Source organism: Epinephelus lanceolatus, chromosome 8, assembly GCF_041903045.1.
Source record: "Epinephelus lanceolatus isolate andai-2023 chromosome 8, ASM4190304v1, whole genome shotgun sequence".
NCBI lineage: Eukaryota > Metazoa > Chordata > Actinopteri > Perciformes > Serranidae > Epinephelus > Epinephelus lanceolatus.
The window spans coordinates 45,300,524-45,315,413 of NC_135741.1; the positions used below are offsets into that span (position 1 = coordinate 45,300,524).

General features: G+C 42.8%; 1 protein-coding gene across 1 annotated transcript in view; it reads left to right on the forward strand.

Moving 5' to 3' along the window:
* clcn6 (chloride channel 6) overlaps window positions 1-14,890 on the forward strand; it is a 178,324-nt gene that overhangs the window by 149,881 nt on the left and 13,553 nt on the right. The window lies entirely within an intron of this gene.

Below are 14,890 nucleotides of genomic sequence, written 5' to 3' on the forward strand. Positions count from 1 at the left end.
TAATAGAAACAAAGAAAGTTTGTTTGGGAACGAGGTTGCGAGCTTTCTGGCCCAGCTCCAGACCTTTAAATTTATGTTTCTACAATTGTCTTTTGTCAGTCAGTGTGCATTGTACTTCCAGGGACATTTTGGTCCCTAGATGTGGCTGCAGCATGAGCACTCTTCGCTTTCACGGTGCTCTCTGGTACAGGCAGCTATGAACCCAGAGCCAGGGTGAGTCCAACCTAGTCTCACTCCGAAGTCATTGAAATTCGGCACTTGGTCAGTGACTTCCAGCATCAGACACTGACAAAGGAAGCTGTCCTCTCACATTGGCATGTTGCTGTTATAGTTGAATGGTGCCTGGCAGCATCAAGGGGAAATGTGGCAGGACAAGAACGAAGTTGTTGGGAACAACAATATTAGGACTCACCAAGGGGCACCACTGATGTAGGGAACAATTCTGGGCCTCAAGGAGGGACATTATTATTATTATTTTTTGTGATCTAGGCACCAGTGCTATGTTTTACACGGTGGCACCATTTGTTGGGACTTAAGCCTTATCGCCAGCCTGACCTTGTCATAAATCTCCAAGCTCAAGCTTGTCCTTCACTACCTGTCAGGTGAGCGATCAGCTGAGGAGGATAAAGACGAGGAAGACGGCATCAGCTCCAGTCTCCTGAAGTCCTGCGCAGACCAGCTGTGTGGGATAGTTGAAACCATCTTCAACCTTAGCCTGAGGCTGGGGAGAGTACCACAGCTGTGGAAGACATCCTGCATGGTACCTGTACCCAAGACTCCGCACCCCAAGGACTTCAGCAGCTTCAGACCGGTGGCATTAACATCGCACCTCCTGAAGACCAATTTGCCTACCAGCCTGGCATTGGGGTGGACGACACTGTCATCTTCCTCCTGCATAGAGCTCTTCTCACCTGGAGAAGCCTGGAAGCTCTGTGAGAATCATGTTCTTTGACTTCGCTAGCGCTTTCAACACCATACAGGCTGCGCTTCTAAGGGACAAACTGGAGCACATAGAGGTGGCTAATCACCTCACATCCTGGATCCTGGACTACCTCACGGACCGGCTGCAGTATGTCAGGACCCAGGATTGTGTATTGGACTTGGTGCAGTACGGCAGACAGAAAACATGTTGTGTGACTGATGGTGAAGTTTAGTTGTCAGAGACTGAATACATTCATCATAATATACTATACAGAGTCTACTGTACTATATTAATATCGGATGGTTTAATTATTGAAGTATTTAGCAACACAGAGACTTGTGGTCAGTGGGATGTGAGGATTCTTAAAATAACGTCAGATGTGAAGCCCTGACTTTATCTGACTGGGCCTTAATGAAAGCTGTTGTCTTGTATTTTTTGAACCTTATAGTCAAACACAGTTTATTCAGCCTGTGTAGTTGAGGGGACAGGTCAAACTGATATGATGCTGATTTACAGGAGAATTCATATCAAATGGAGGATAAACCATGAACATAAACTACAGATCACCTGTAAAGCATTTTAATAAATTAATCTATCATAATTAAAACAACTGGAGACTGAAAACAAACTGATAGCCTATATGGGTCTGATCACTTTTTTAATGAATTGACATCATTCCAGACAGGATATGTGTGTGTCTGTGACTTCCTGTATGGACTGAAGGCTGTTGGAAACTGTTGGGAAACTGTCCGACTTCACCGCAGCTTTTTGTCACCGCCCCCCGCTGTGGCCGCCTGCTCTCGTCTGCTCTCGTCTGCTTTTCAGGCGAGGCGCAGTTCATCTCGAACGAGCCTATTGTCTATGGTCTACGGCTGCATCCCAAGTCTCTTAAAATTACTGCTAACCACCTTATCTAGCCACCTTATCTAACTGTTTAGTCCCTCCCACTTAGGAAAACATGCAAGGAGTCAGGAGTTAGGAATGAGGAGCGAGGACTGCTGATTAAGAGACATGAGACGGCCTTAAGGCCCGAACATACTCGGGCGGAACATAGGCGGAACGGACTCCGCGGAGGTCCGCGCGGACTCAAAGCGGACGTCCGCAAGGCCTGTGCGCGCAAAGCTCAGATTTTACGACCGCGCGGACTCCGCTCCGCGCACCAGTGACTGCTCGGCATGTATTTTTCACATCACGGGGATTTTTCACGGACATTTTTACAGGAAACTACAAATGCGGAAGTGCGCTCGACTATGGTAACCCGAATGACTGCGGACATTCCTCGCGGAGTCCGTTCCGCTTATAGTACGCCCGAGTATGTTCGGGCCTTTACTCTGAAGCATCACGCAAAGCGACGTCCTATTCTGGTGACGGCGCGACAGCTGGACCTGCTGCATAAGGGAGCCAGCGTTTGGCGTACATCCCAAGTCCCATTATATTCGCTGATCAAAGCCGTAACCCCCACCCCTCGCCGTCATGACTTTGGTCACACACTTTTGCATGTATTACCACTGTTATTGAGTCATTTGCCGAAGTTTGTCGCAATTAAATAACGGTCTGTAGCCCTGCCACTGTCACTGTGATGAGCATCATTATCATTATTATTATTATCATCATCATTATTATCACTATTATTAAATCCACTCGCCATTCAACAAGTCAGCTGCTGAGTGAATAAGACATATCAGACCTGTCAGTCTGCCTCAATCAGTCAGTTTTATTTATAAAGCTCAATATCACAAATCACAATTTGCCTCACAGGGCTTTACAGCATACGACATCCCTCTGTCCTTATGACCCTCACAGCGGATAAGGAAAAACTCCCCAAAAAAAACCCTCAAATCTTGACCTTTGCTGCTGTGTAACTAAAATCTAATGAACATTTTGCTCAGCATGAAGTGTGCTGAATGAACTGCTGAAGTTCTTTGACACTCTCTGAACTGAACTTTCATCATGCTGTGCAGCATTCATTTGTCTTTGGCTATGTGTGTTATGTTCTTGTTCTTGTTTTTTGAGTGTGGTCTGTATACATTTTGGATATTAGTTTTTCATATTCTGGTTGGCAATGAGCAGGTTGCCAGCCTAGAAAGTTCCATGTTTTTATCTTTTCAGCCCCAACACTCTGTAAAACAGTACAACTGGGAAAGTGTGTTTTTATTTTTACCTTAAAACTTCAGTTAATAGCCCAGGCTATTATATGCTTAAATCACTGAAATCAACAGGCCTATATTTGGGACAGGCGTCTTTAGGGACAGGCCTTTAATTCCTTTCACACAAAACTGTCAAATTATTTATTTAAACCAATATGAATATTACTTGTTTAACAATTAGGCTTCAGATAATATATATCAATTATGAATCATTCATTTGATCTAGCTCCAACAAACTACACATCAGAGGGAGAGAGAGAGTTTTGACACTCAAGGATTACGGCCTCCACCATACTGACACAACCCCACTTTATCCTGTTAAAACAATACTCACAACCTGGATTCATTTTTATAAAAAATCTTTTGATTCTTTTGGTATGAGGGCCCTTACGGACTAAAGGAATATGAATAACTTACAGGGTAATCAAGGAATGGACACATAATTCAAGGTAGCCAACAACCTGGTTTTATACATCCAAGAACTATATAAAAAAAAGAAGCTTGGCAAGCAGACCAGGCATTTAATTGAGACAGGTGTTTATTTGTCAATGTGTAACTGGGCTAGTACAAGGCACTGGGTGTTTAACTGGGATTAGTAGTTCCCCTTGCCCTCATTGACTTGCCCTCAGCCCTTGGTATGATGCAACAGCTTATGTTGCACAGAGGCCACCTGGAGAGTGAAGGGAAAGCGAGTGGGGGAACAGCGGGGGATTTAATTGGAACGCACCTTTCCTCATTCACTTTCAGCCCAGCTATAATTGATTGGCCACCAATTGCGGGACTAACGCTTCAGCTGCATCAGTTTCTGATTTCGAAATTTCTGATTATAATTATCATTGCTACGGGTTTATGATATCTTGCAAAACAGCAAATTTTCCATTTGCCTACATATAACATTGGAATAAAAAAAATTACACAACAGTTAACAAAGAAATTGCAATGATTTGATATGACATTTTTTCAGTTACTTATCAAGGTATCAGAGATTTTCTTGAGAAACTCTGCTAATAGAAGAGTGAATCAATACGCGTTTGTCTACCTATACATACAGACCTATTAAAAAACTGAAACTGAAAAGCATGTTGAAAAGTGAAGATATTTATTTGATTTATATTTATTATTTTATTTATTTTCTAGTATTGTCATTTTCTCCTTCTTTACTGCCACCTAACAATGGATGTATTTTCACACATTAAATGCATAAATGCAATGCATTGTGTGTGATATAGACCTCTGGAGTGACCATTGCTGTTCATTCACTCCCTCAGCCCTCTGAGGGTCGATCTCACCAAGCTCAGTTTTTCCGACAACTGGAATGACACTGATGATGTCAGTGGGGATTCCGTGGGAAGTCAAGAAGGGCATGTTAAACAACAATTGAAAACAGCAGACATTCTGACTTGTCAAAGCAGGAAAAGCACAGGTGTCACTAATAATAATAATAATAATGATGGCTACCTTCAGTCCTAGTAAACATGAACAATACCAGGGCCCTGAATTGAAGCAACTAAATGGAATTAAACCATTTTAATCAATCATTTGATTCTTTACACCTGTGCTTTTTCTACTGTGACCAGTCAAAATGTCTTCTGTAACATTTACCCTTAGTACAGTTTTACCATAATGTGACAATAAAACACAAGTTCAATGGACTGCACTATTCCTCAAAGCTTGTTATATTATTTACTGAGCTCTGTGGACCCAGACAATGATTTATGTCAGCCCTGTGAATCTCGTTGTAGCATGGAGAGGAGCCTAAGTGGCCACTGACAGACCTGAGACCAACAGATACCCCTAACAGCTCAGGTGCAGTCCAGCATTAATCAGTCTTGACACGAAACTGTGGACCTTAACTTTTATCAGTATCTTAACTCACTTTTTTTGCAGTGAACATCACAGCAGTAGCCTGGCTGTGGACTCCTTGACCTGTAGTTTAATGGTAGTGTGGGATGGTGGCGTGTACTGGCAGAAAGACATGGGATATTGAAAAGTGAGGGTAACAAACATGATAACCCCCCATCCCCAGTGGGAATTACACTCTTGGGTCACACACACAAACACAAGTGGCTTATCTAACCAGTTTCTGTTCTCTGTGCTAAAATAAAAGAGGTAAAGGTGACACTTGTTATTGATTCTGTCTAATACAGTATCTCACAAAGGCAGCAGGAGGTGTGTTCTGCTCTTCATGCAGGACTGCAACTTTGCATTGTCAAAAAAACAAACAAACAACACAAATGTTTATTTGAATCTTAAAATCAAAATGTTTGCCTGTCACTCAGTGCCGGTTCTAGCACATTTGGTGCCCTAGGCCCTAGTTTCTCACCAAAATTTACATTTTACAAGATTACATTAAACACATCATGAGACCGTCATAATTTACCTTCGCCCAATACCCATTTTTACTGAATAAAGCTTGAATGCTTCACAATGTAAATCAGTGCAATCTCCATGAGCTCTCTGTTGCAGCCAACAGCTGCTTAGAAGTAAAAATAACTAGCTCTCCTCCTGCCAATTTCAACATGTTCTTTCTCTCCACATACACTCCTCTCAGTAGTGTATTGGTAGTTGAGTGGGCACCAGAGAACTTTTGACATGATAACGATACAGCATGTTTCAGGCTTTATGTGACGTCAGATAACTTGCCCATCTCCCCCAGAGAGCAGGTAAAGTGTAACGAGCTGGGGAGGGGGGCCAAGGGGGCGGCAGGAACCCAGAAAAAAAAGGGCTCTCTGTTACTTGGTAGGCTTTGCGATTTAGTTATGTTGTTGTGGCCTTAAGTAGTATTTCAAAATAATAGAAGTAATAGTATTAGTAAATAATAGTAAAAGATAAACATTTTGATTTTTTTTCTTTCCCCACTTGTGCCCCCCTTTATGGATGACTGCGGCCTAAGCATTTGCCTATACTGCCTATGCCACGGACTGGCACTGCTGTCACTTTAAATTCAAATGAGTTTTAACCAAAGGATTCATCTCCTCAACAGCAGTGAGCATATCAGAAAGATGCATTCATGGCACTCTACATTCCAACTGCTGTAACTGACCCTAAACGGTCAAACATCAGGATGAGAGATGATGATATTTACAAGAGGCTCTTGTGATGCAGCAGGGCTGATTGAATCCCATACTGCCATTTACCTCTGTTTAATCCAGCCAGTATTAAAGTGTCACCTTTAACGTGTAGGCTAATTTAACAATGACCTGTTCTGCATAATGGCTGGGTAAATGTGTGTAGAGGGGAAAATCAAGTCTCTATCAATATACTAGATTATCAAGATAAGAGTAGAGGAAACCCTTGTATACCCCATGTAGGCTAACTGCACACAATCTGTTAGCAGTGACGACAAATAACTGTAAACAAGCTGCTGCTGTAAAAGAAGAAATCTGATGCCAGCAATATCAATTCCATGTGTTCTAATTACACACAGAAGTGACCAAATGGCTGGTGGTCAATCAGTCAGATCTAACAGAATGAACTTTAGAGGTTAAGTTGGGTCACTGGTATGCCATGTTGAGCCACCCTCGCCTCCCTCACAGTATCTCACCCATTTATTTCATAATCTCTTCTCTAGTTTCAATTCCCAGCAATCCCACTGCAGCCTGATGAGTCTCTTCATCTTCATCTTTCACAAGATCAGTCTTCATTTTCAGCTTCCTTCAGTTTTGTCCCCTTCACATTGTCCAATCCAACTCCAAAGTAGAACAGTAGGAGAACACCCTTTAAAAGCCAGGTGCAGCCACACTGAACTTTGAACTTTGGAAATAATCAATGAAATTATACTGCTCCTCGTGTATAAAGGTGCACAGTATCTCTCCTAATAGGGACACACACTAGTTTCTGTAGTGATCACTGCAAGTATGAACTCAGTCTCATTAATAAGTGATAATATGGTAACAAAATACAGTTAAGTAAACTGATGAAGGCTAGTTTTAAATAAATTAAGTTTATTTAAAGTTAAACTTCTTCTGTTTTGGTCAAATGAAAATGGCAACAGATAGGCCTATTTATGTTTTTTCATCCTCCCACTGTGCAAGTGTGTGCATGTGTGTGAAATTTTGAAAAATGTATCTTATTTGTTCATTCTTTTCACATCATGCAGTACTGCGAATTGAATTAAAAGTAAATATATTCAGTGGACAGAAAACATAAATGCAGCAGTGGGCTAAAACAAAACTAGAGTTACTGCTCCTCTGTTGTATGCTCCGCACACTAGTAAAGTTTTTCTTAGAGAGTTTGTAGTGCCATATTATCCCACCAGAACACTGCGCTCTACTTTTCACGCCCTGGCCCAAGCCCAGGCAGAAGTCACACGCCACAAGCACAGGCAAGCCAAACATCCCCCTCCCTATATGGCGAAGGAGAGGGTAAAAGACTTGTCCGTCTAACTACACTACCTAATAAGGGAAAAAACCTCTATATGATGAGGACAAAAAAATCCCTTAAATTAAACTCTAAGCTAAAGCAAGATAAGCATAAATGAAAAATGTTATCTTTAATGAGAATACACAATCAATAAAGGGAATACTGACTGTCATGCGAAAGTTTATATAAAAGTAAGTGAAGATGAATAAAATGAGAAATAAAAATGAAAAATAAAAAAATGAAAGTGAAAATCAAAAGAATAAATTGAGTAAATATGGTGTCTACTAAACTAATGCTAAGTGTAAGTAGTGTAATGTAAAAATGTGATTTGCTAATCAAGCTACTAATGAATTAACATTAATAATCAAAACATTTCTAAACTAAAACACATAAATGTGAATCAGAAGAAGAACTTAAATGAGTGACTCCTGCGAATTGTAAGTCCACAGATCCATCTGCATGTAGCGACCTACAGCAGATGATACCATTAATGTAATCAAAGATCTCGCACAGGGAACGACACAACACATAACAATGCATAGCACCAGCAGGATCACTACGACATTAATGACACTTTCCATCCACTCAAAGAAAACCAGGACCGCAGGTTGTAGTGTAAAAGTTTGTGCCAACAAATCAAACAGTAAGGTTAAGATGTATAAATTGATTAAGAAACTTATATAATCATGTTTTTTATGTATAAGGCATTATAAAGTTCTTTGATCTACATTTAAATATGATAAAACATTGATGTATGTGTCAAAGTACTCATAGCACCATAGCACCAGACTATGTAACCATGTTGTATGCATCTACTGAAAGAACACACTGTGTCTTGTTTAACGATGAAACACATACTCAAATGCTGTAATACATACACACATTCACAGATTGCACTCTAAAGGTTCACCTTGCATAAGACCGAGAGCACTGAGGACTGTATAGAAAGTCCCCAAAATACACATGTTTTTAAAAATAGAGTGAAAGCGAGACCAGACCTAAGGGAAGAAAACTTGGGAAATTCCAGGCTGCATTACACCATTAGAAATGGGCCCAATCAGAATTGGACACAAAGAAAGGTTTTCCACCAATAGAATTGGACTTAAGAGGGAAAGATTAGCAAAAAGAGGTGGAGACTCATTTGAATCTCCACCAGCATATAAGCCAGGGTTCTGAGAGCAGGTTTTCAGTCACACTCCGGAGTCTGACTCGCTAAGTTGTATGTGTTAAAGCCTGTTGACACATTAAACTTGATTGCATCGGACTTTGCCTGTTTCCAGTGTTTCTTTAAGTATTTGCCAGCTGAGCCTAAGGTACCAAATCGACATCTGAGAACAACTGACAAGAGACAAGAGGTTCAAGGTCGGGAGCCTACAGGCCCACTTCCAGGCACCGATTTTTGACACTTCAAGGTCCATACCTGCTCCAAATTCGGTATCACGGCTCTTCTCCAGATGTAACAGGTCATTAAGATGAGCAACCACATGTGTCATGTTATCAGTGATGTCAGGTATGTATGTACAGCAATCAGTACCCACAATGTGACAAGCCCCCCCCTTGACTGGCCAGGACTAAATCCACTGCCGTCCTGTTCTGCAGAGCCACATTTCTGAGGCCCTGTACTGCTGGTGTGAGTGAGCTAAATCCTATAGCCGCTTTGTCTGTGAGATTTTCCAAGTCCGCAGCTACAGTATCAATCTTGTGTGCATTGTTTATTGTTCCCCACCTTGGCAGGAAACCCCCAAAACCCTTCTCCACAGGGGGCACCCTTACCACAGCTCGTCTTGCTCTGTGCGATGGGTAGTAGTGATCATAGTCTGTGGGAAAGTTAGTCAAATCAGGAACAATTTTCACAGCAGGCAGCAACTTAGCCAAGTAGCACTTGCCACACCATTCGGGCTGAAGTGCCTGATAAACATGTCTGCCACACACCCAGACGTGATGTCTGAGCGATCCATACCCATCACTACTGACTGCTGTCTCCGTCACCAAAAGCACCTGGAACGGACCGTTCTACCTGCGAGCTTTCGAGTTCTTTTGTCTCAGATCTCTCACCACAACGTAGTTGCCTGCATTGAGATCATGCAGCTTCCCTTCCACTGGTTTGGGCAGGGCAGCTTTCACCTGTTGGTGGATTTCAGACAAAACAGAGGACAAGGTTGCACAATATCGTAACATTTCATCCTCGCAGTGACCAGTGTCTGGCAACTGCCTTTTAACAGGCCCAATCCCAGTATTGAGAGGTCTGCCAAATAAGATCTCAAATGGACTGAATCCATTTCTACTCCTCCTTCTAGCCCTCATGTGCATCAATACAATAGGAAGAACTTTTGTCCATGACATCTTAGTCTCCTCACACACTTTCACACGTTCACTGCCCTGGCTTTCTTTACTGCCCCAGCCTTTATGTTGGTGAACTTTGAAGTGCGGGTTAGATTGGAGACTCTAAATTCGCCTGTAGGTTTTTCTCCACATTTGGCTGTCTCCTGCTCGGCAACCCGAAGCTGTAGGGATTTTTATATAGCACCAATTTCTTGAATATGTCTTGGCAAAGCTACGTGGAAAACCTGATGGTCGCTGGCAGCTGTCAGGATAGCGCCATTGTTGGATATACGGACGCCAAATATGTTTGGGCAGCACATGCCAGTGGTACTTTCAACAATATCACGTCTCAAGAAATTGACGTCCTTATCGGCAAGGACAGGGAGACCTTTCACACCAACGGTCTCACCCTGGGCTCAAAGAAGTGTTCGGTCCTCAGAGACAGCCTCCATGATGACGGGGACAATGGACAATGGACATCAGGACAAAGAGCTCAGGAGGCGGACCTACATACAATGTCTCTGTGGGAAGAGCTGGAAAAGTATTAGTATAAAAGGTATACTATAAAGTATAGTAGCACAGATCACACATCTTTTGCAAAACTCTGTGGCATAACTGGAAAACTCTCTTGTAAACCAGTATGACACGTGGTCCAAACCATGTGTCAATTTAGCAAAGAAATGAAAAAGGCAGCTATGTAACCACAGTACATCCTGCTTTTTTCCAAACGGCCTTCTCCGCCGGAGAGGCCCTTATCTGCAGGTCTGTTATCTCAGCCGTAGCCACGACTGTAGGAGTAGAAGCAGGGGTTAGTGAGGTAGCATGCAAGGCTAAAGACAATGGCAGCACATGATGAGCAATAGATTTCCCCGCTGAAGTTAAGAAATCCCTATCCTTCCAGATTTGTCCAAAATCATGAACCACACCCCAAGCATATCTGCTGTCTGTGTAAATATTTACAGATTTGCCCTCTGCCAGTTTACATGCCTCTGTCAGAGCCACCAATTCAGCCGCTTTAGCTGAATGTGAGGATGACAAAGGACGTGCGATTACTGTCTCCTGCAGTGTTGTGACAGCAAAACCTGCAACATTTGTACCAATGCTTGGGTCTCTTGAAGCTGATCCATCAACAAAGAACTCAAAATCAGCGTTATCAATCGGTGTGTCTCTCAAATCTGGCCTGGGAGAGCAAGCAGAATTTATCACAGACACACAGTCATGTGTGTCAACTGCAGCAACACTACACACTATAAAGTTTAGATGAAAAATAAGCTACAGGTCGCTATTTACCCCTGTGTTCTTGTAACAGTTCAGAAGTCATGTACCCACCCTTTTCGTCAACAGTCTGGGTAAATGGTCGTGTACAGTCAGGCAGTCCAACAGTAGGAGGTGTTTGCAAAGAAAGTTTCAAGTCAACAAAAGATTTCTCTGCATCAGGAGTCCAAATGACACAATCAGATGCTTTCAGGCCTGGTGCCTCAGTTTCAGCATAATTAGGATGAAATCACTTGACCCAGGAATGTGACCTCTTTTGCAACAAATTGTAGCTTTGACATGCTGGCTTTATGGCCCTGTTCAGCCAAATGAGTCAGCAAGGCTATGGTCTTTAACACAGCCTTCTCTGGTTTCACTCGCAACCAAAATGTCATCAACATACTGCAACAAAGCACTTCCTTTAGGCAGTAAAAGAGTTTCCAAACTTTCTCTCAAAGCAGAATTTCAAATCAAAATGCAAACCAGAATTGACTATCTGGGTGTACTGGAACACTGAAAAAAACATTTGACCGTTTAACAACTGAAAACCATTTGCTATCAGCTGGAACTTGAGACAGAATTGTATGAGGATGGTGTGTGTGGATTTGGGACTGTAGGCACCCTGGCCTGCACAGCAGCATTTACAGCTTGCAGGTCTTGCACAAATCTCCACCCTGCAGGTTGTATTATACGCATTATATTCTATTTTACGCACAGGAAATATGGGCCTTCTCACAGGAGAGTTTGCACATGCAACAATCACTCCCGCTTTCAACAGAGCATCAAACACTGGTTTAATGCCTTCAACTGCTTCACATCTGAGAGGATACTGATTACGACAGGGTCTGTAGTCTGATTTAGGTGTTATTATCACAGGCTCACAGTTTTTTATCAGACCAACATCAATCAATCAATCAATTTTATTTGTAAAGCCCAATATCACAAAACACAATTTGCCTCACAGGGCACATCATGTTTACTTTTGGCCCAGAGATAAGCGGGAACCTGCTGTAGCTCTGGGATGTCTGCAACGGATTTAACCATGCACATGTCAGTATCAAAACCAGTCTTGTCTGCAAACACGACTGAATGGGAAGTCTCAATGGCACAATTTAGTTTCTTTCTGTACACCCTCATTTCCTCATTAAAATCAATATGAGGATCAGTTATAGACTTCCAGCATGGAGTGGCGTTCAGCTCCCGCACCCACAGACCCAGGTCTGTGTGTGTGGTGTGTGAATCAGTTTTGTGACAAAATCAACTCATGCAATCAATCAGGAAGTTTCACCGAGACAGCACAATTAACATCATTCCAATACAACCAATCTAGCTGTAACCTGTCCTTTTCCTGTCCTGTACTACACCAGATGTCCTCATAATCACGGTCAGTGTGTGACATAGGAACCATGTGTGCCGAGCAATGCAGGCGTGTGATGTCAGCATGTGTGTGTGTGTCTGAGAGCTGCAGCAAAACAGAGGGAGAGAGAGAGATCTGTCTTCCACTCGCACACAAACTGTCCCTCATGTTGGAAAAAAGCAAAACTTTCCTTCATTTCATTCACTCTCCTCACCCGAATGCCATCAGGTGTACAAATCAAAACAATTCCCAATCTACACATGAGATCTCATCCCATCAGATTGATAGGACATTTGTCAGAATACAAGAATGAGTGTTTGAAAGAATCCCCATCTCAGAATCAAAACAATTCAGCTGAGCAGTGTATTTTTCAATAATCGCTACTCCTGCAACCCCAACTGTTTTCTGATATCTCCCACTCAGGTTTAGCCTTCGGATCAAAATCACAACGTCTTCCGACTGATTCTGTGGACCCGGAATCCACCAAGAAAGAGAGTTCAACACCTTTAACTGACAGTGTGTATTGAGGCATCTGTTCGTATGCCTCTGCTGAGAAATCAGCCTCACTCTCTCTCTGTTTAGATTCAAGGTGCAGAATCGCGTCAGAAACAAGCTCATACTCTGCATCAGTCATGATGTGCATGTTGTGTGTTTCTGTATTTGTGTTAGTGTCAGTGTTCTCACGCGTCTGAAGCATTTTCCAGGCCAGTGTGGTCACCAGATTCGTCCGTCCTCGTGCTCTCACCACATAGTCAATCTGACTCATCTGCCCCATCTTTTTTCTTGTTGTTTCCCCCTTAACGGCAGTTTCTTGCCCAGTGTCCCTTTCTGCCGCACTTAAACAACGGTCATTGTCTTTGTGTCCTCCTTTTGACTTTCCTCAAGTTTGGTCAGTCCATCATACTACTACTGTCTCTGCTTGTCATTGTACAGACAAGCAGAGACAGTCTCACCTGCATCCTGCTTAACCGCCACCACTTTTCCCCAGTCTAAACAAACAGGGAACTCTGTTTTCAATCTGGTCATCAGCCGAAGAACAATGTCTCTGTAAGCAGCGCTGATTCAGAGAGGCCAGCTGCTCCCTCTGGTTTGTGGTGTTCAACATATGGTGGAGGCCGTACAGGTGGAGCCGAGTCGAGGTCCAAATCCAGCTTCGAACACTGCACCGGGAAACCTTTGGGGCCCTGCTTATGCTTGGCTTCCCTCATTCAACTACTAAAAGCTGACCAATCTGCCCGGAACTTGACCTTACCTCCAAACTTCTAATCCCCTGTCTTTCTAAGTCTGTCAACCTCACCTCTAAAGCCTCCAGCTGTTTGACACTCAGGCTGCCTGTTCTCGGAAAACAGCACTTGTGGACCCACACATCTAACTGAGCCATGCTCTCCTTTCCATAATTAATCTCCATAAATCTCATGTTTGGAGCGCCATAATCAGACTCAATTTTCCCCTTTGAGGTTGTGCTCTGTCCGGATCCCATTGTAATCAAACTCTTAGTTTTCAAATTTGTGGAAGCAAAAATCAGTCTCAAAAAATGCACAAACTTATCACTTTAAAGGAATTTTTTTCCTTTACCCGAAAGCATGCATGACTTGCAAAAAGGAAATAAAGAAAAAACGCACATCTGTTCCACTTTGATAGCAAGTGTCTCTACTTCTCCTCTAACCCAGACAGCTTCTCACCACCTTTTCTTCTGCCTTCAATGGCTGAAATAATCAGGTTAGGTTCCTAACCTACACTACTTTAGGTCCCAGACATAAACCGAGCTCACCACTTTTCCTGCACTCAGCTTCCCAGAAACAGTACCTGGCACGTCTGCTAACCTATCACAATAGGTGGCAAAGACTTTTTCTGCGCAGTCCTCAAAACTCACCAGAAAAGACAGCGAGGTGTTGACAGCCACCAAGTTCGTTGGACCCCAACGGTGAAGGGAATCCCGGTTTTCCAGACGTCACGCCCTCCTCTCAACCTTCCTTTGTGGGGAAGTTTGAGGTGGTAAGAGCCTTGGCTCTTGCTGTGCGCACAGTCTTCACACCTTCAGTCCAGAATTCCAGAATCCGCTCACAGATGAGGTCCCTTCGTGGTTGCCAATTTTGTGGTGGCAAAACATTTATTTAATGAACAGTTTAAAGAAAAAGTCTTCACACGTCGGCTGTCTTTCTTTTAGTTCTTTTAGTTTTAATAAGCATTCATGAATGGAGACATTCAAACATACAACCGCAGTCAGTCAGTGAATGCCTAGCAAGTCATCTCGCCCTGCTATCTTTATAGTTCCCATAACACATGCACATCAACAGTCAAAATATGTGGCGCCTTGACATTCCTAAAACACAACATCTCTTCAGACTAACAAGGACACTTGTTGTCCTCCCTGGCTCATAATCTTGGTGTCTGAGCCTCCCTGGCTCGTGACCTTGGTGTCTCTCACTGCTGTCACAGTAGGGGTTAAATGAGCACCACACATCATACATCATAGCAATACCAAATAACAGAATTTTCCATCACATCTCCAAAAGTAGAACAGGA